Genomic DNA, 10,828 nt, shown 5'->3' with positions numbered 1-10,828 from the left:
GCGCCATCCCTCGGCAGCACTCTCGTGACAGTGGAAGGGGAATAACGTGTGTCGTCGCTCTCTTCTAGTGTAATGCATCTCAGGTTATTTCTGTTTCATGTTTGTAGCTTTATAGCTTTCTTACGATGCAGATTTCAATACAGCCACTTGTTATACGCACACCTATGCAGCAGTTACGATTCAAAGGACCGTATTACCCCGCTCCTATAAGGGCTAAAAAGCTCAGTTAGCTGGCTCGCGCAGTGTAGAACCTACCAATATCACCTTCACGAGTCCACGCCTGTATTTACCTCTTCTTTCTAGACCTTTATCCCTTAAGCTACCAGTCACCTTTTTGTAACATGAAAAAGACAGTTCCCAGTGTAGCTGCAGCCCTTCCATATAACCGTGTCTTTAATAGCAATCTCAGGTGAATATTACGTGGAATCAATGAGCCGAAAAGGAAACACAAGCGATTCGTTTCCCGCATATCATCAGTAATTCAATTCGATATTTTCTATGCCTCTTCCTCGGTAAACTGCGTAACGATTTCCATTCCAAGTTTGCTTTGCAGTTGACCATCGAATGTTTTCAGCGCTCGCCGCAATCCGCCTTTTTCACAAAATGTGGCGCCCTCTGGGAGTGTTTGAAAATTCGTCTGTTACTGGTTGAAAACGTCCTTGGGAGATGCAGCTGCCAGCGAGATGACGGTGTATGCTCTTGACAGCTACCACAATCTATCCTATACACCTGTCACTAATATTAACTACACATGGCTTCCGAGATAAGCTACGGACGCGCCGAACACGGAGGCTTAGAACAGCGCATGCACAGCTTGGGTTGGTGGTTTGTTTTCAACCAGGGAAGATTGCGGATAGGCTAATGTCCTTCCGCATTTACTAAATGAGCAGTCAGTAATTGCGATGTCTAATGCAGGGGGCTACTCAAACTTTCAAGCTCGTCTACCAAGCAGGACGGCGACTGCGACGGCGATTGCGACGGTGATTGCGACTGCGACTGAGACTGCGACAGCGACTGTGACGGCGACCAGCGGTCATGTAGCACCCAGACAGAGAAGGACGCTGAAATCAACCTCGGCACTAAGTGTGTTCGCAGCTTTCGGACCGATGAGCCGCTGTTCGAATACGAGTATGTTGTTCATTCCTCCTTTTCCTCTGAAAATCTTTGTACTTTCAGACAAAGTTCTATAAATTGGAACATAGCAGGTACAAAGATCCAGCACTTCGTATGTGCACTGCCCCTTGAAAAATCTCTACACTGAGATAATTAGGCATCACAACGTTAAAAAGTCTGTCCGCGTTTCACAAGCGCAGATTTGCAGCTACCCTACCATGAATTAGGATCTATCGAGCATGAAAATTAATTTGGTACACGCATCATTTACGGGGGAAATAAAGATGACTCAGTTTTGTTTTATAAAAAAAGACTGTGTGGACACCCACACCACACATTTTATTGGATGCAGACTAAAGCGTACTCGTATGACGATTTCATGCAAGTGTGTGGAGAGACTTAGCGCGCTGCTGAGCACGATGTACAGATACTGGCGAAGACAGTATGATGCCCTGCAGCGAAAAGACATGGGTGAGAAGATGCGAGATCCATTCAAAGCGTGCAACTCGCAGCATCTATGGGCAGTCCCAGCACGTTCTACGTCGGTTCTGCACCGCAGTTCGGATTCAGAAATGTACATAACAGTGGTAGCGTCTTTTTTTTTTTATTTCTTCCCAAGGTGTTGCCAAGTATACCGGTTGTCATTTGCTGGCACCTTCTGAGTATAAAATTGTAAAAGGAAGAAATAAGGGCCCGTTGACATTATAGCTATGCAGCAAAGTCACAACGCAGGAATTCACGACGTTACTTCCGACACCCCTAATAGCTCTGTTACGATAGTGCAATTCATCAATAGAATTCCAAGCCCAAACGTTTCCCCGCTTTAAAAGAGCGAGGACAAACACGGCTCATGGGTGATCTGTCCGACTACACTAATGCAGTGAAATTCTTTAAATGAAGACAAGTATTTTTCTAAAATCTTCTTTTCCGGCACACTTTAATTTACGAGCAGTCTCTGTCATAAGTGTAGAGCCCAGGAGGGCGGCTTCTGAGCCACTTCGTGCTGCTTTTAATGCATTTTCAGTGTTCCGAACCTGTTGGTGGTGAGAATACTTTTTGTCCTACCCTCTCCAATGGGAAGGACATCCAGTAATGCTAAATCAGCGCCACTACACGGCTCAGAAGCAGACGCCCGGCCTCCACATTTTTGGCAAAGGCTCTACATTGGCTCAATGCACATGGCCTTCTTCGCTGAAATTAACTTAAAAACATGGTATTGGACGATAATGCCATCTGAAAATTAGATAAAATGCAGTTTTAAGATTGATTGAAAGCGAGCGTAACACAGACCGAGAACTATGCTCATAATGTGCTCTTTACGTACGACTGATTCGAAGATTCTATAACGCATCCTATCACCTCCTTTCAACTTAAAAGTATTAACGGACCATAAAGGTGTTCTTTCTCCAATATGCTCCTTGGTTTTCACTACCCGAAGTATTTCACTACCCGAAGCGAGACCAATTCAAAGCTTACAACTTGCACCATCTATGGGCGATCCCAGGATGTGTTACGTCGGTTCTGTATCGCAGTTCGTGCTCAGACCTGTACATAACGGTGACAGCGTCTGCTTTTTATTTCTTCCCATGGTGTTGCCAATTAATCCGGCTGTCGTCTTCTGGTACCTTCTTCTGCGCATAAAATTGGAAATGGAAGAAATCGGCCCACGTTGATATTTTCATGATGCAGCTAAGTCACGATGCAAGAATTCAGGACTTTTCTTTCGACGCTCGCTCTGTTACGAAAGGGCACTTCAATAATGCAATTGCAAGCGCAAATGTTTCCCCCGCATAAGTTACGTGTACTCTTTGTTAAAAGTCAAAAGTTACAGCAGAGCCCAGAGGGTCTGCTTCTGAGCCACTTCGGGCTGCTCGTAATGCATTTCCAATGTTCCAAATCTGTTGATGGTAACAATATCTTTTGTCGTATACCCCTGCAATAGGAAGAACCTCCAGTAATGCTAAATCAGCGCCACTTCAAGGCTTAGAAACAAACGCCCGGGCTCTACACTTTTGGCAAAGGCTCTACACGGGCTAAATCCACATGGCCTAGCTACTTCACTGAAATAATTTAAAAGCATGGCATTGGACAATAACGCCATCTGAAAATTAAATACAATGCAGACAGACATAAGAATAATATCTACCAATTGACTTAGCTATGCTTGGTTGAAACAAAGGGTAACAAAACTATGCTTACAAATTGCTTTTTGCACACGGCTGATACGAAGATCTCTATAACGCTGCCTATCGCCTCATTTTACCTCGAAAGTATTAACGGACCTTCAACGTGTTATTTGTCCATCATGGGGCTTGGTTTTTCACTACCCAAAGTATTTCCCTGCTAAGTTGCATCGATGATACCAGCTAAGCAGGTTACTCACTATAACTGCACCTTACTTTCATACTGAGCAATAGTTGGGCTCGCAGTTGTCCATCTGGCGGCTCCTAGACGTCCACTGAAGAGGTCCTTCCTGGCATCCCTAGGACTGCTTTCTACCATTGTACTCTCCGTGGCCGTAGTAGCAACTCCCTGGGCAACATGTAAGCAGTCTCATGGTGACTGCTTCTGAGAAGAAAAAACTTGTTCTGTCCTTCGGGAAAATAGGTTTGAATTGATTGGCCTCATCGGCAAACCCGCATTTCCTCGGAAGTTTGACCCAAATTTCCAAATTCCCAAGTTTGGGGGTGACAGGCTCACCACTTCTACACTGCATTGCTACTGCATCACGAGCTGACACCGTAAATAATGCTATCGCAAAACATTGGGTATTCATGACACTAACAAGCTGAGTAGCCCTATTGATGTTGTGTCAGAATGTGTACGTACTCCTCTTTTTACGTGTTGAGTATGGGCATTCTTATTAGGTTAAGTTACCAAGAAACAGGACTTTGGTCATGAAACCTGTTTATGCTGTTTTCAGATAAACCAGCCAGGCTGATGTGCTCCTGTTGTGGATATAGCCGACAAACTTGAAATGAGGACCTCTTAGCGCATATCGAACGAGGAGGCTTTCGCGAAAATTATTGCATATGTCCTGCTTTATTAATAATACTCTAAAATCGTATGTACCAGCTTTTCCAAAAGCAATGGATCAGCCCCGCCGGCTGGGGGAGGAGGTGTGGGGCCGTGCTGTGGCGCGGTGGTCGCCTTCGGTGGCTGCTGCGCACTGGCGACGAGTGTAAGTACCTGACGTAATTCAGCTCCCCCGATATCTTTCTTGGGACGATAAAATGTAAGCGAGTAACATGTGACCCCTGATTTCGCACCTTCAGACAGCAGTGCTACTAAGAAAAGGCGCTGCTAGCAGCAAAACGCCCTCAACGATCTTTTTGAACTGGTGCCGTGAACCATGCGCTCTTTGTTGGAACACCTTGCGCATTTAATATCAGTACGCAGCTCCTGTAGTTGCAGAACACCTGCTGTTCTCCTTTTAGGAGTGCTGGCAGAGTAAGACAGAGTACGGTTCTCAAAAACATCGATGTGGTTCTTCTCACGATTCTATTATCTTCAGCTGTCACGCTTCATTGATCTTGAGGAGAGAGAATATCTAGGCATTTTTTTCCCTTAGTTCGAAGTCCCGCAATTGCTACATAACTAACGAATCGAATCCGCCATTGACGCATTTGCAGCCGCTTGCAAACGCACTGGAGTACTGTCTTAACGATTGTAATGTCAAACCGAATGCAGGAAGGTTGAGTAGAGAGTATGCCTGCCTCAAACATATTAGGCATGTAGCCAATCCGTGATGTAAACGTAAATGTACCCAAACATAAGATCCCTAAGAATGCATGAAAAAAATTGTTCTTCTAGTTGGCTTGAAGCTCCCGCTGAACTCGAGCATGCTGCGGCAGAAGACTTCAGCAAGGGTGAGAATTCAGGTATCGAAAATGATTTGGTGCGGCACTTTAAGGTTGCATCCAGCTTCATTTTAGATGAGTTACACATGTTACCATTCTGCTAGCGAGCACTGCGCCATCAGTCAAGTGTCTCAGTAATAAGGAGTAATACTAAACTAGTTCGCAGTCCTTGTCCGGTTTCCTGTGATCTCCGGAACATATTGCTAACAGGCTCGGAATATGTTTCCGTAAAGAAATGGCCGCACGTGTTGTGAAATTCAGTGATGTAAGATTGAGGCGCGAGAATGACATTGTTTTTCGCATTATGAAAATGAGTGGTGAAAATGAAAGCAAGATTGCTAACCCAAAGTACATTGCGCTCTTTTCTGCGTATCAACAGGGGAGCGAAAAATGACTGGAATTCATGCCTCAATTCTTGTCACCTCCAGCGTAACGTGTGTTAAGAAAAGGAACGTCGACGAAAGGTTGTTCTTAATAATACGAAGACGTTTCGGCGTTCATACGGAAGCCTTAATCACACAGCGGAAAGCCCAATGCACGAAGTTTAAGTGCGTCGTAGTAATCTACTCCCAATAACCTAGTAGATGAATCTACCACTCGACCAAACGCATTTTCGTCAAACATTATATTTCTCTTCTCCAGCATTACGAAGCGACACAACAAAGCCGGTCATGTGCAAAGAAGTATTGGAACCGCCGGAAACGGTGCCGCGAATTTTGGAGATCCCTTATTCGCAGTTACTTTCCCGATATTCCAATTCTAATTAAGAGCGCAGCTTCACAGCGCCAGCGTAAAAGGAGCGTTGAGCGAGTTATACGCTATGCGGACGCTCTTCCTCAGAAGCGCAACGCTTCGTAGGCGCCAAATCAGACGCTGCACACGATTACGCGCTTACTTTTAATCACCCCACGAATGAGAGCGAGGAGGCAAGCTTACGTCAGCTAGCTTACGCTCGCTGCCAGAGCGCTGCGTCCAGCGACAGAGACTGTGACGCCGCGACTCTGTCCCGCTCCCGTGCCAAACCCCAACGGCCGTCGGGGCTGCTCGGTTACGCTTGTACCGCGTCTTCAGCGAGTGTGGCAAAGCTAAACAAATTGGGGTCATCGGCAGCGCCCTACATGTCTGAGAGAGAATCAAACTCAGCGGAGAGCATTAATTGTTGTCGCCACAGAGCCCATATCACAAGTACTCAGTACAAGCTGTGTACCGTGTCTTCAGCGAGTATGGCAACGTAAAACAATTCGGGGTCATTGGCAGCACCTGCTTAGTGCTATAGGGGTCTGTCCCATGCTGACGATTAAATGAAGAATCTTGCAGTAGTCCACGCTTAGACATCGAGAGCTTATATTGGGACATAACATATGCATCAAACTCGAGCTGTTTGAGGGCGTGAATGGGCTGAGGTCTTCTTCGAGCAGTACTGTGCATGTCTGACGACAGCGTGGCTTAATGTTTTTTTATTCAACCGTACGTAGAAATGACAAGAGACGGCATCGAATTGAGAGCTCACTCACATGGCCGGTATCGCATAAAAATAGCCATGTAATTTACCACTGTCTACGACTGGTCCGGCCCCGAATAATGAAAGAGAATGAGACGATAGCTAGAGTGACGTCAGTAATGAATTCAGTTTAGCTGTGCTTAGATTTTTCTTTGTTGTCTCGGGCTTGAGCGTGCTTTCTAAGTATTCGCGTGATTCTGTGATTGCTCCTAATACAGCGCCTACAAATCAAGGGGGGTCTGAAAAAGCCGATATGAAGAAAGGTGATTAACCGCGTAAATGCAGTTCAATGTAAAAAAGAAACCAGCGCCACATAAGTTGACCGTAATCGCTACGCAGGTCACAAGACGGTGACTGATCTTCGATCGCGGGGTACCGCGCACGGACGCATCTACCGTAGAGCAGATCGTGAGGCCCGAAGGAAGACTAGAGATCCGCGCCGGTCCCCAAAGAAGATGAACTATCACAGTGCGCTCCCTTCACCGGAAGCCAGCTCACACACGAAGAGTGGGAACCAGTCGCCGGCACTTTCCACCGTCTGGCGGCGAAGTATGTACTATAGTGTCTTAAATTGAAACGTGTGCCGACTGCCAGCGGCGAGCTGGTCGTTCCAGCGTATCCTCGGGAGCGCAATGAGTGCCGAGCAGACAGCTGGGTGAACTGTCTCGCCACCGCTAGTTCTGCGGATCCCGAAGACGCACAACATATTTTTGTATAGCTTTAGCTCCTACACGCTTGACTAAATGCGTTAAATCGATTCTGTGCATGAATAAAAGACCTAGTTCCGTATAAACGAGGCCGTCGTCGGGGAAAATGTGTATTTGCGGCAGTTAAGACACATACATCCAATGCAAGATATATGCAGATTGCCAATTTCCAGAGCGTATTGGGTAATATATTTCTTGAACCTTAACGACGGGTCCAATGTCTAACATATCTTTATGACCACAAATATTGTTGGACGCGCTAGTTTATGCAGGCTACACTGAAGGCCATCATCGACGCTCGATTGGGATCTTGGTCTGGGCTAGTTGGTCAAAGCTTTCAAAAAAATGAACACACCACAAAGAAACCGGACACCTGAAGAAGACAAAACACAAGACGTGACGGGCGCTGACTATAAACTTTATTTCACGTACAGCCGAAGCAGATTTTATAGCTACTACAATGAACCACGTGGGCACAATCACCTACTGCATAGTCAGAGTGAACACTTTCAGAACACGTTTTGTTTCTCAACTTAGACATTAACATGATGACGGGTACACTCAAATCATAAATATACAGTCAAAACATAAATCTGAAAAAACGTTTGCAAGAGAAGCTGCAATCAGACGTACTCCCCGAAGTGCATAAGATGACATCGGAAAGGCGTGTGTTTAACAGTGCGCATTCGAAGCTGGTTAAGCGGGCAGTTGTAACCGACATGCTTCAGGCTGCCCTGACGAATTGTTGTGAGCACTTGGCTGATTCTAGCCTTAATCACCAGATTGAAAGTCTTTATTCGGCTGCCTATTCGCCTTCTCCTATACCGGGCTTGTGTGAAGTGCTTTAACAGAAGGTGAAGCAAAGTGCAGTAAGTCATCAACCTAAGGAAAAGAAACCTGTGGTAGTTGTTCCATACATACATGAACTGTCACATAATATCAAGAGAGTAGTGGGAAGGTACGATGTGTATGTTGTGTTTTTCGCCCTTTATAAGTTAGAAAGAATAGTCCCGGTGGTGAACCGGCAGAGAAGGGCGAGTTGCGACGTGAAGCATTTGACGCCGTACATCGAACGCCGGCTAGGAGTGGTGTACCAGATCCGACTAAGAACATTGGCTAGACGGGGCGATGTTTTAACCCAAGAGCTGGAGAGCACTGAACGTAGTAAGACTGTGAGCCACATGGCACAGCATTGTAATCAAGCCGACCATAAATGTCGGCCTTTATTATCCGACGCAAAATTTTTCGCAACAGCAAAAAGCAAAATAGAAAGAGAAGTAATTGAAGGTTTTAACATTGAAAATACTGCAGACGCGTGCATCAGCACCCTTCAATTTCTCTTTAAGAGAACGAAGTGGCCTTTTTGGAGAGTGCTAGGGTCTTGCATTTTAACTTCAGCTAGGCATTTTGGTGTACGCGTATGGCCATTTTTTTTTTGCGTGCGCTTGTCGCTTAATTGTTCCCGTTTGTGTAGATTTTTTTTTTTGTGGTGCTTTGGAAGCATGGTTTGGTCTTGCGTGTTTTCTGTCATCCGTCTGTCTTTTTTTCATCTGTTAATGATTTTCACTGTTTAGCCGTGTTAAATGTTTGGCGTTGGTTACTGTCTTGTTTGTTTTTAGTGGTTTCATTCACTCGGTACGTTGTCGCCTTTCGCATTTATTTTATGCGACTCGGGGAGTACGTATGCAACTTCTCTTTCAAACGTTTTTTTTTTTTTTTTTTCAGATTTATGTTTTGATTTTATCTTACATGATTTGAGCGTATCCGTTATGTTAATGTCAAGGTTGATAAACAAAGCGTGTTCCGAAAGTGTTCACTCTAACTATGCAAGTAGGTGATTGTGTCCACGCCGTCCATTGTAGTAGCCATAATACGTGCTTCGGCTGTATGTCAAATAAATTGGTAGTCAGCGCCCGTGCCGTCTTGTGTATTGTCTCCTTCCTGTGTCCGGTTTCTTGGTGCTGTGTTATGTTTTGAAATCCACGCTCGCTCGCACTGAAAACACAACGGAGCGTGTTTCAGGCTAGGCTAGCACGAATATTTTTGCCAACTTATTTTTTTTTTCGGTAAACGAATGAAATCGACTGCCCGCAAGTGTAGTCAATGTCCCATCCATCAATTTTTCATCAGCCCCGATTGAGTTATCTCTGAGTTTCGTAACTATTTTCCCTTTTTTTTTTTTGTGAATTTCATTGTATATTGGAAGCATTATTTTTTATTATTGATATTGTGGTGTTTGGTGTTTTTTTTTTCTTCGCTGACTTCCTACTTATGAGCCACAATGTTTGTAATCCCCCAACAATAATGCTCCACGCGAGCGAGGTAGGTATATGCGGAAATAAATAAATAAATAAAACCACGAACGAAATCGTAATAACGCTCCTGGATGGCTGGCTGCAAATGTTCAGTGTTTGCGTACGGGGCTACCGGTGCAGGCACGACGTTCTTTATGGTCGACATGGAACACTGCCCTGGTGTGGTGTCCCTCATCGTGAGCCACTTGTACGACCGCGTAGATAAGCTGCGCTTTGAGGGCCAGTCGTGCGACGTTGCCGTGGCCTACCTCGAGGTGTACAATGAGGTGGTGCGTGACCTGCTCTCTGCCAGTGGAGCACCGCTCGTTGTGCGCGAGGACCCCGCCAAGGGCATCGCCATCTCCAACCTCTCCATCCACAAGGTGAAAGAGGCTGATGCTCTTCTAGATTTGCTGCTGAAAAGAAACAAGAATCGAACTCAGCACGCCACTGACGCCAACGCTGAATCGTCACGGTCACATGCCATCTTCCAGGTGTATGTGCTGCAGACCGAGACTGTGACAAGCACCAGCAAGGGTATCCGCGCTTCAAAGATGAGCTCCATCGATCTCGTCAGCTCAGAGCGCGCTGCAGCGCGGTCAACAGGAACATCGGGGCTAGGCTACGCGAGGGCACCAAGACAAAGCCTGTCCCTCCTGGCATTCCGCAAATGCGTAGATGCCCTTTCCAAGAATGGGACGCAGCGGGCTTTGTACCGAGGCTCGAAGCTGACGCACATACTGAAGGACTCTCTGGGTGGGACGTACCGGACGCTGATGATCGCCGCTGTGACGCCGTCCAAGCTCACCTACACAGACACGTACAACACGCTCAAGCATGCTAAGCGCGCAATGAATATTGAAATGCAGACCAAGAACAACATCCTGAATGTGTCGTGCACATGTCGAAATACAGCGCACTCATTGAAGAGTACAAGCAGAAGCTCGACTACCTCCAGAATAAGGTCGACAGCGCAGAGCCGGAAAAGGCTGTGCTGACGGCCAAGGTGCAGGCGCTCGAAAGGAGCCTGGAGTTGGCGCTTGGCAAGAGTGACGCCTTGCCGCCACCTGCCTCTCCTGCAATCCGCAGCACTGAGAAAACGAGGCCGGTCACAACCGTCATGTGGTGAGATGATTTAATTATCCGCGGCTGGCCTTGCGCGAGCGCTCGTCCGTAACAATATGAACACGCAGTTGTATGCAAAACGAAATAGATCAGTGAGAGCTCATTCGACGACGCTACATAGCGTCGTCGACGCTACATAGCGGACAATTTCAAAAACTAGCAGGATTAAAAAATTGTGCCTTATATGAATATAAATAAATAGTTCTAGCATATGGTTTGGTTTTAGAG

The 10,828-nt window shown here is 46.1% G+C and overlaps 1 pseudogene; it reads left to right on the top strand.

Annotated features, from left to right (window-relative positions):
* Positions 1 to 9,567: 9,567 nt before the first annotated feature.
* On the top strand, positions 9,568 to 10,604 carry LOC146202272 (kinesin-like protein KIF18B; annotated as a pseudogene).
* The last annotated feature ends 224 nt before the right edge of the window (positions 10,605 to 10,828 follow it).

This window comes from Amblyomma maculatum, chromosome 1 (genome assembly GCF_055883805.1).
Source record: "Amblyomma maculatum isolate TAMU_Amacu chromosome 1, ASM5588380v1, whole genome shotgun sequence".
Classification (NCBI taxonomy): domain Eukaryota; kingdom Metazoa; phylum Arthropoda; class Arachnida; order Ixodida; family Ixodidae; genus Amblyomma; species Amblyomma maculatum.
The sequence above is the reverse complement of the archived record's forward strand: the minus strand, read 5'-3'. Positions and strand labels throughout refer to the sequence as shown.